This window comes from Myotis nattereri, assembly GCF_964212035.1.
Source record: "Myotis nattereri genome assembly, chromosome: 2".
Taxonomy (NCBI): domain Eukaryota; kingdom Metazoa; phylum Chordata; class Mammalia; order Chiroptera; family Vespertilionidae; genus Myotis; species Myotis nattereri.
In genome coordinates, this window is record NC_138076.1 from 71,333,650 (window position 1) to 71,344,099 (window position 10,450).

General features: G+C 39.7%; 1 pseudogene across 1 annotated transcript; it reads right to left on the reverse strand.

The window, feature by feature from the left end:
* Window positions 1–466: 466 nt before the first annotated feature.
* Window positions 467–1,065, reverse strand: LOC308513233 (small ribosomal subunit protein eS8-like; annotated as a pseudogene). Its single transcript has one exon. The product of its transcript is annotated as a small ribosomal subunit protein eS8-like (transcript).
* Between the last annotated feature and the right edge of the window lie 9,385 nt (window positions 1,066–10,450).

Genomic DNA, 10,450 nt, shown 5'->3' on the forward strand with positions numbered 1-10,450 from the left:
ACAATCCCATTCTCTTTTGCAAATGTTTCAGTAATTGGTTCTCCAATAGCCATTTTTTTTTCTTTTGTAGGTCTAGCTGCTTCAGAATTATTGAGTAGATTACAAAATTTGAGTCTTTCCTCTTGTAAAAGATTTCATAGCTTTGATAATTATATTATAAACTAAATGTATTGATCAGAAGCTATATTTTGGTGATGCAAAAATATGGGGTGTTGGCAGAAGTCTGAGGCAGGAAGGTAAACCCAGATTCAAACTATGTGTTATTTTTAGTCAGTGCTATCCTATCCTCCACATGACTAAAGGAGCCAGGAATAAAAGTAAATCTGAATGAAACATGGTTTAAATAAGTAAGATAATTTATTTTTCTTAGATGAAAGTAGGCCAAGGTATTTATTTGTTTGTTTGTTTGTTTATTTATCTAGAATAAACACCTTTATTACCTGAGCTAAGATAGGAGGAAGAGGATTTACTTGCCTTTCCGGGCCTTGATTTTCCTCAGACAGAACCCCAGCTCCTTGTCCTGGAGCACATAGCCCTCCGCTCGGCCACACTGGCCTGGTTGAAGCGATGCATGCAAGAAGCTTGCTCTGCTGGAACTGCTCCTCGAGAAGACTGCTGATTTGGGCATTCTTTTTCCTTCCATCAGATTTCTTCTGAATTTTCTTTGATCGTTTTTTGTTTAAAATCTCTTCCTCTTCAGTTTGGCCCCTTTCTTGGGGCCTAGGGGCAGTGCATTGTGGGACTCCTACCACTGTGGGTATGGTGTGCTGTCAATGAGCAGGATGCAGTTTTTTACTAGGGTCTTGGTGCGGACCAGTTCGTTGTTGGATGCATTGTAGACAACATCAATAATCCTTGTTTTGCGCATACAACACTCTGAGCCCCAGGAGAAGTTGCCCATGTCTAGCCTCAAAGCTCGGTACTTCTTGTTGCCTCTGTGCACTTGGATTGTGGGGCCCAATCTTAGTGTTGGACGTCCCAGCTCATATTTCGCTTCTTGTGGTAGAGCTTTCTCTTGCCCCCAGACTTGCAGCGCTTGTGCCAGTTGTCCCAAGAGATACCCATAGCTTGGCGCTGGCTGGAAAGAGAAAATGCCTATTTATTTTTTATTGTAATGTATTTTAGTTTATATTATTTTATGTTTATTGTTGAGAGTATTACAGATGTTCCACATTTTTCTCCATTACCCTCCTCCACCTGGCTCTCATCCCATCCCAGGTCTGCACTGCTCCATTGCCTATGTTTATGGGTTATGTATACACAAGAATAAATTTAAAATGGATAAAACACTTAAATGTAAGTAGTGAAACCATAAAAATCCTAGAAGAAAACATAGGCAGCAAAATCTCAGACATCTCACATAGCAAAATTTTTACCAATACATCTCCTAGGGCAGAGAAACAAAGGAAAAATAAATAAATACATAAATGTGACTACATCACACTAAAAAGCTTCTGCACAGCAAAAGAAACAATCATCAAAATGAAAAGGGACCACACTATATGGGAGAACAAATTTTATTTCTCTTAATTCTCACCTGAAGATATGCTTAATGATTTGAGAGAAAGAGAGAAACATCAATTGGTTGCCTTCCGTACACTCCCCTACCAGGGATCAAACCCACAACCTAGGTATGTGCCCTGACTGGGAATCAAACCCTCAACCTTTTAGTTGCACAGGGGTTGACACTCCAATCAACTGTGCCACCCAACTGGAAGCCAAGGTATTTAGAGAAGCCCTTTACTACAAAAATCTCTAAGGCTTCTATAAAATTATATGAAGCCATCCTTTGCCTGAAGTTTGTTGCCCCATCGACATAGCAAGGCTCTTCCACTTCAACATTATATCTATCTTCCAGACCTAGAAAAGTTCCAAATGGCACATGCCAGTCAATTGTTTGCTATTTCAGAGAGTGAGGAGGCTAAAAGGCTAATTCCAATGTAACAATGATATTGGGGGGGGGGGGGGGGGCTAGCAATCTGAATCTGTCCCAGCAAGCCCCATGTACATTCTTGATAACCTATAATTAAGTCATTGCCCCTTTCTCCACAAACTGGTCTTATAAAATCTGTTACCTAAATGCTCTCATTTTACAGAGGCCATAAACCATGACACAGCCCCCAGAGGGGGGTTACCAGCCCTGGCACCAGGCCAGGCCCTTAGGTATGGTCTCAAGCCCCAACACCTGGGGCTTTTTGCAAAGCCCACAAAAGGTCCGGAAGTATAATCCATATTTGGGGGACAAAAATACCAAAAGAGGATAAAGGTGGGGCTTTGCAAATCGGTTTGCTCAGAATTTGAGAGGCAACCTCCTCTGAGTCTGCTGGCATAATAAAACTGTGTAACTCCATTTCTCTAAGCATTGCTCGATTTTTCTCCAGTCTTCTATAATAAGAGGATTCACAAAAGTCTCTCCCAGTGAGTTCATTTCTATTTTATTATATAACTGTGTCACCTTAGCTGCAAATGAGCTGAAAATATGTTTTATTTATTTTTAAGTTGGATATTAATGCCTTTTAAAAAATTAAGGGTCTTTTCTAGTGAAGGAGAATCATCTTATGGCATTATGACATTATCTGTGAATGCCACAGGGCAGGTGAACTCATTGGCCATGGCATATATATTCCTATAGATCCTTATTTTGTGTCATCACTTCTAGGCAAAATGAGTGATGAAGATGTTCTCCTCAAAGTCTCTCTACTCGGAAAAATGTATTTCCTCATGATGCTTCAGGAACATCCCTTTGTGGAACAAGTTTAGCCTGAAATCCAATATATAAACCATGCCAGATCTTCTTCCTTTTTAATCCAGCAGACATAGTAAAATGGCTTGGAGAAAGTAAGGCAGATTTTTCTAAAGGGAATTGATGATGGAGGGCTGCTTGAAATGTTTGTTTTTATACTATACTAGAGGCCCAGTGTATGAAATTCTTGCACTTGGCAGGGGATCCTCAGCCTGCGCTGGCACAGGCCAGGCTGAGGGACCCCACCAGTGCAAGATTAGGGCCAGGGAAGGACGCAGGAGGTTGGCCAGCCAGGGAGGGACCGCAGGAGGGCTCCAGGGTGTGTTCGGCCCATCTCGCTCAGTCCTGATTGGCTGGACCCCAACAGCAAGCTAACCTATCGGTCGGAGCATTGGACCGCTGGTGGTCAGTGCATTTCATAGCGACTGGTTGACTGGTCGACTGTCTTCCCCCTGGTGGTCAGTGCATGTCACAGCAAGCGGTTGAGCTGCCTTAGGATATCATTAGCATATTATGCTTTGATTGGTTGAATGGCCAACCAGATGACTGGACACTTAGCATATTAAGATTTTATTATATAGGATGGAACAGCTAATGTCTTATTTACCATAGGATGTATTTCTATCAGGGCCACAGATTGTTTATAAAAAAGATAATGGTCAAGTCTAAAAGAGAATAAAGATTTTCTCAAAAATTGAATGTATATAGTGGATAGTTACTCTAATAAAATTAAAAGCATTCCTAATACAAAGTTCCATATGAAAGCATTAAAAGGTTAAATTTGTGCCCTAGATTTTTTTAAAAAGTGAAAGGAAATATTGGGATTTCTTGACTGTCAATGTATAAAGAATGGTTACACTATTCCTCAAAAAGACTTGCCCAACATTTCTCAAATATCAGTGTCATTTCAATGTTGAGAAATAAAGAGCAGTAAATGTCTTGCATAGAAGGTTAGCTCTCAAATATTTAAGGTAAATTTTAGGCTGCCATATTATAAAATTATTTGAAATGAAAGTAAAACAAAACAACGTGGTACTTGATGAGTTTAGAGATGTATGTTACTAATACTGCTTACTTATGCTTGATTTTCCAGTAAGTCAATGATCAGTTTGAAGTGTCAGAAGAATTAACTTTCTTGTATAATCTGTAGGAAAAACTACAATTGAGAATATTTTCAAATAAGTGAAAAAAATACCACTCATTCAGTACATCTAGAATTGTAATATACTACATTATAAATGATAGCAGTAAAACATGTGTAGTAGAATAGGGCTTAATTGGACACATTTATACATTTTGTGAAAATACAATGTATTTAAAAGTCTATTGTTATTAACTGTGCAATTTATCAGCATATATTTGCAGAAAATATTTGAACCTATCATATGTTTTGAACCAGTAATGTGAATGGTGAATTTCATTCACTGTCATGAATTCACTTTGAGAGTGAACTGTTATCAGAAACAGAAGCTGAACATCCTGCTGAGAGGATTTAGAGATAAAAGAGGCAGTTGGGGTAGGGTCCATGAGGAAGGAATGCATTCATGATGGGTGAAGCCAACTCCAAACCACTAAAATGTTTATCTTATAGGCACAGAGGGTGGCAGGCTGTTGCAAGAGGAGGGGGTGGCACCTGGTGAGCACTGACATTTTGAAACTGATATTAAACAGGAATGGGAAAATCAGCCAATTGGGGAAAAACATAAGGGGACATAAAATAAAAGAAGGATCCAATTAGAAAATAACATAAACAGACAAAGAAACTGCCAGCATTTATAAATGCTTAGACAAAATAACTCACTGGTTCCCCGTTTGAGGACCCTTCTCCAGGAATAAGTTTATATATTCTTGAAATAAATTTCCACGCTTTTGCATAAAATCTTCTAGTCCGTGAATTTTATTCTTCAAACTTCATAGAACAAAAACCCCGAAACTCCAACTTGTCATTTGGATAACAAGCACAATGATTAGTTTAATTAGTAGCAGTAAGAAATTAGGACCTTTTAGAACAATTATCACATTTGCCATTTATGATTTGTTTACGTTTTGAACATGGCATCAGGCTCAGGGTGAAATCTAAACACTTTCCCATTGTTTATATGCCTCTGCTTATCTGTTTTTTGCCTACTTTTCTAAATCGCATTTTGTACCATTAGACAGATAACTTGTACACTACCTATTTCCACATTGCTCTTCATCTTTAGTAATTCATCCTTCCCTTAGCATAGGCAGTGATGGCGAACCTATGGCATGCGTGTCAGAGGTGACACGCGAACTCATTTTTTTGTTTGATTTTTCTTTGTTAAATGGCATTTAAATATATAAAATAAATATCAAAAATATAAGTCTTTGTTTTACTATGGTTGCAAACATCAAAAAATGTCTATATGTGACACGACACCAGAGTTAAGTTAGGGTTTTTCAAAATGCTGACACGCCAAGCTCAAAAGGTTTGCCATCACTGCCTTAGAGCCTTTTGCCTTAATCTTTCTGTCTCCTCAGAAAATCCTTTTCCAAGAACCATCCCAAGGCTGCCCATTCCACCAATCTCTGTAATATAGTATCTCCATATTTTTTTTTCAAAAAGCTTATTATATTAAGTAAATGTAGAAATTTATTGTATATTTATTAACAATTGGTCCCTATTTTTCTCTCGTGAAGACACCTTTAAAATAATATTCTTTTCAATTAATGGATTAATTCATATATTTCACAGTTGTTATATTTTATGAATGTTATAAATTATGAGTCAAGTGGTTGTTGTTTTTTTCTGAGCAAGATGCAATGGGTGATTTCTTTCCTGGGTTCTTATCCAGGTGGATTTGAAGAATGAAGCCACGGACAAAAGGTGGTAGATAAAAAGGGTGGAAATTTATTGGAAACAAGTACAGATTCAAAGGTAGGGAGGGGGATCAAGGGGGTGACACACAAAACTCCTTTTTCCTAAGGTTCATACTGTAAAGACTGCAGTTCTTTGTTTCTCCATGTTTGCTTCTGATTGGTCACTATATCAGCTTCAAAGCTCAAACACCACATGGTGCCCCCATTTTTCTCTCCCGCCTCAGTGGTAGAATTCTCTATCCTTTGTGAAAATCTGTTTTTCCTCTTTCTCCCATTTGTCAGCATTTCTCTATCCTCTGTGAAAGTTTGTTTCCTCTTTCCCCCCATACCTGTGGCTTTTCTCTATGTTCTGTGAATGGATGTCTTCTGCTCCCCTTATCCTGTGGCACCTTTATTTCTCTGTGAATGTCTGCCTTTGGGAAGCTCCAAGCCCCCACTTTTGGGTTCCAAGCCTTCCTCCCCCATGGACCCTCTTTATATTGGAAACTCCCTAAATGTTGGGGTCCAACCCCATCAGGTCCAGGGATCCCCAAAGGTGTGGATGGAGTTGGCGAAGAAGGAATGACACGGAGACAGTGTTCAGTTGATCAGCAGCCTAGCCAGGATCTATAGCCAGGATCTCCAGCCAAGTTCTGTCTTTTATTGTCTTGTTATATCTGTATTTATACCAGTTGATTTTAATCCTGTTAATTTCTATTCCAAAGGTTAGGGCGTTTCTTATCTCCATTCCAGGGAGTAAAGATTATGTAGTTTAAGGGTGATTGTTCGTAGTTAAAGTGATTAACTACCCACCTGGCATTTAGTTAAGGGGTTTTATTCCCTCCCTAACTTCAGGGAAAATCCCTACCTGGGGAAACAACCTTTCTCTTGGAGAGGTGACCTTGGTTAAAACACACAGTGCCAAGAAGGTGAGCAAACATATTAAGAACAGTATGCCATATACGCCAGGTCCCTTGAAACATATGCTGTGCAGATTTTTCTTCCCTGCAGCGACTGTGTCAAGCAGCAAGGATGGACCAGCTTCCAGCACTTAAACCTGTCTGTTTTACCCCCTAAAGCTCCTTTCAATTACATGTTCTTAAAAGACTGATTAATATATATTTAACAATATAAAATAAAGGATAAGTTACATTCTACTTGCTAAAACTTGCAAGTCAGAAATAAAGAAACTAACAGTTCTGTACCTAGAACATAAAAAAATCACCTTGATTTAACTCATAGCATTTATTTATCACACATTCAATTATCTTTTGTACTTTGTGTTTTGTTTCCTTTTTAATTCCTTTGACTTATTAATCCTGTTAAACCGACCATAAATATGATGTGAGGATAACAACAGGTCTTGAAACAAATAAACCTGTAGAAAAATAAAGTTTTGAGTTTAATTGGCTGTTACTGTACAGTCAAAAGTTACTTTTGTAAATCTATGACTTGTCATTAGTGATTCTGCTCTATTTGAATTTAGTTACACTTTCCACAAGTAGAATTATAATTGGTATTTTGCTTTTAATTTAGCTGCCTAGGACTTGTCCTTATTGACCTTCACCCATGGTTTTAACTCAGCATTTATCTAACTTGTCAAGATCATGACCCCAGAGTATGCTATGACAGAATGTAAAATTTCTGCAGTAACAATAATCCCTTAGGAAAGAGTTAAGAAAGATACTAGAAAACTCTGACCCTTAATCTCAAGTTTACTTGGTTTCCCCATTAATCTAAAAAGCCTAGAGTAAAGAAACAATGTGCCACCTTTATAACATAGACACACACACAGGATGGGCTGATACATGAAACATCTAGAAATGTGTTTCAGACAAAAAATGACCAGAAAAAGAAACTGTAGCTTATGAGCTTTTAGAAATAAAATCTTTTACAATATGTAGATTTTTACATTATATATATATATATATATATATATATATATATATATATGGAATTTTATATATATATATATATGCCATTATATATATAGGCTTTGATCAAATAAAAATAAAATTAGAAAAACTATATAAATGTTAGGCACTTAAAATAAATTTTTCCTATTGATATTCAAATTATTATGAAAAATTTTGCTCAGCCTCTTTTTTTTAATTAAATCTTTATTGTTCAGATTATTACATTTGTTCCTCTTTTTACCCCCATAACTCCCTGCCAGGAGCCGGTCCATCCTTGCTGTTTCAAAGGACCTGGCATATATGGCATACTGTTCTTAATATGTTTGCTCACCTTCTTGGCACTATGTGTTTTAACCAAGGTCTCCTCTCTGAGAAAGGTTGTTTCCCCAGGTAAGGATTTTCCCCTGAAGTTAGGGAGGGAATAAAACCCCTCAACTAAGTGCCAGGCGGGTAATTAATCACTTTAACTATGAACAATCATGCTTAAGCTACATAATCTTTACTCCCTGGAATGGAGATAAGAAACGCCCTAACCTTTGTAATAGAGATTGATAGGATTGAATCAACTGGTATAAATACAGATGTAACAAGACAGCAAGACACAGAACTTAGAAGACAGAATCAAGAGAGACAGAACTTAGAAGACAGAACCTACACAGAACCTAGAGACAGAAGAACTTCACTGGAGAGAACATGGCAAAAGATCCTGGACAGAAATGAGACAGAACCTAGAAACAGAACCTAGTGAGAGAACATGGCAAAATATCCTGGACAGAAACTGGCTACAGAACCTAGAGACAGAACCTGGCGAGAGAACCTGGCTGAAGAACCTAGAGACAGAACCTGGCTACAGAACCTGGATAGAACATGGCAAGGGAACCTGACTAGAACCTGGTGACTGAACCTGGCTGGAGAACCTGGACAGAGCCTGGCTGGAGAACCTAGCGAGGGAACATGGCTACAGAACCTGGCTAGAGAACCTGGAGAACCTGGCTGGAGAACCTAGCAAGAGAACATGGACACAGAACCTGGCTGGGGATACTAACCAGAACTTCGCTGGAGATCCTGAACAGAACTTGGCTAGAGATCCTGGCTAGGCTGCTGATCAACTGAACACTGTCTCCGTGCCATTCCTTCTTCGCCGACTCCGTCCACACCTTTGGGGACCCCTGGACCTGCTGAGGCTGGACCCCAGGAACTCCCCTCCTCCCAGTTCCCGCTCCACCCTCCGCCCTCACTCCCCACCCACTGTCCTCATCCATAGGTGCACGATTTTTGTCCAGTCTCTTCCCCGCATCTCCCACACCCCTTTCCCCCCCAAGAATAGTCAGTCCATTCCCTTACTATGTCCCTGATTCTATTATGATCACCAGATTATTTATTCACTTGATTCTTAGATTCACTTGTTGATAGATGCATGTTTGTTGTTCATAATTTGTATCTTTACCTTTTTCTTCTTCCTCTTCTTAAAGGATACCTTTCAGCATTTCATATAATACTGGTTTGGTGGTGATGAACTCCTTTAGCTTTTCCTTATCTGTGAAGCTCTTTATCTGACCTTCAGTTCTGAATGATAGCTTTGCTGAATAAAGTAATCTAGGTTGTAGGTTCTTGCTATACATCACTTTGAATATTTCTTGCCACTCCCTTCTGGCCTGCAAAGTTTCTGTTGAGAAATCAGCTGACAGTCGTATGGGTATTCCCTTGTAGGTAACTGAGTTTCTTTCTCTTGCTGCTTTTAAGATTCTCTCTTTGTCTTTTGCTCTTGGCATTTTAATTATGATGTGTCTTGGTGTGGTCCTCTTTGGATTCCTTTTGTTTGGGGTTCTCTGTGATTCCTGGACCTGTAAGTCTATTTCTTTCACCAGGTGGGGGAAGCTTTCTGTCATTATTTCTTCAAATAGGTTTTCAATATCTTGCTCTCTCTCATCTTCTGGCACCCCTATAATTCTGATGTTGGTACGCTTGAAGCTGTCCCAGAGACTCCTTACACTATCTTTGTATTTTTGGATTCTTTTTTCATTTTGCTTTTCCAGTTGGGTGTTTTTTGCTTCTTCGCATTTTGAATCTTTGACTTGATTCTTGCGCTCCTCTGGTCTGCTGTTGGGAGTCTGTATAATATTCTTTATTTCAGTCAGTGTATGCTTAATTTCTAGTTGGTTCTTTATCACAACATCGAGGGTCTCATTAGATTTCTTGAGGATCTCACTACATTTATCGGCGGCTTCTAGACAGTTCTTGAGAGACCTTAAAAGTGTGGTTTTGAGCTCTATATCTTCCATTTCTGACATTTGCGTCCTGTTTCTTTGTCTCTGCATTTTTTTTATCTTTTCTTGGTGCACCCCCTAGTGGTCTTTGTGCGCAGTCTTGTTGTAGTTAAGCCTTGATTCTTGTCGGCAATACCGGGGGTGATTTGACCTCTAGGCTAACTGGCTATGAGAGTCAGCTGTGTCTGCAGTGGGAGAACTTCTGTGCTGGATCTCTAGGGCGGTGCTAATCTAGCGTTTGCCTGAGGCTATCCGGCAAATGGCTCTGCTCAGGGCTTGGGCGGGGCGGGTCCCCAGGGATCTACAGGTCGGGTGGAGCGAGCAGCTATGGCTGCTCTCAGTTCCGTCCCTAGAGGCTCTGCCTCACAGAGTCCCAGCTACCGCTGCAAACCTTGGAGAGAAAGCTGCCTTCAAGTTCCGACTGAAGCCAGACAGTCCCGCTTCTCCCGTTTGAGTCTGGGTCCCTAGAGACTCGCCCGGATCTGGAGCTCAGAGTCCGAAACTCCCTCCCAATTGAAAACAACAATCGCGCCCTCCTCCGCCAGCCCGCACCTGAGTATTTCACTTCAGCACTGCGCCTCCTCTGAGTCTGGGTATGATATTCTCTTTCCTCCGAGTTGTAGAATTTCCACTCAGCCAGCCTTCCTGTGGTTCTGGATGATGTCCATTCCGTCTTTTAGGTGTATTTTTGATTTGGTTGTTCA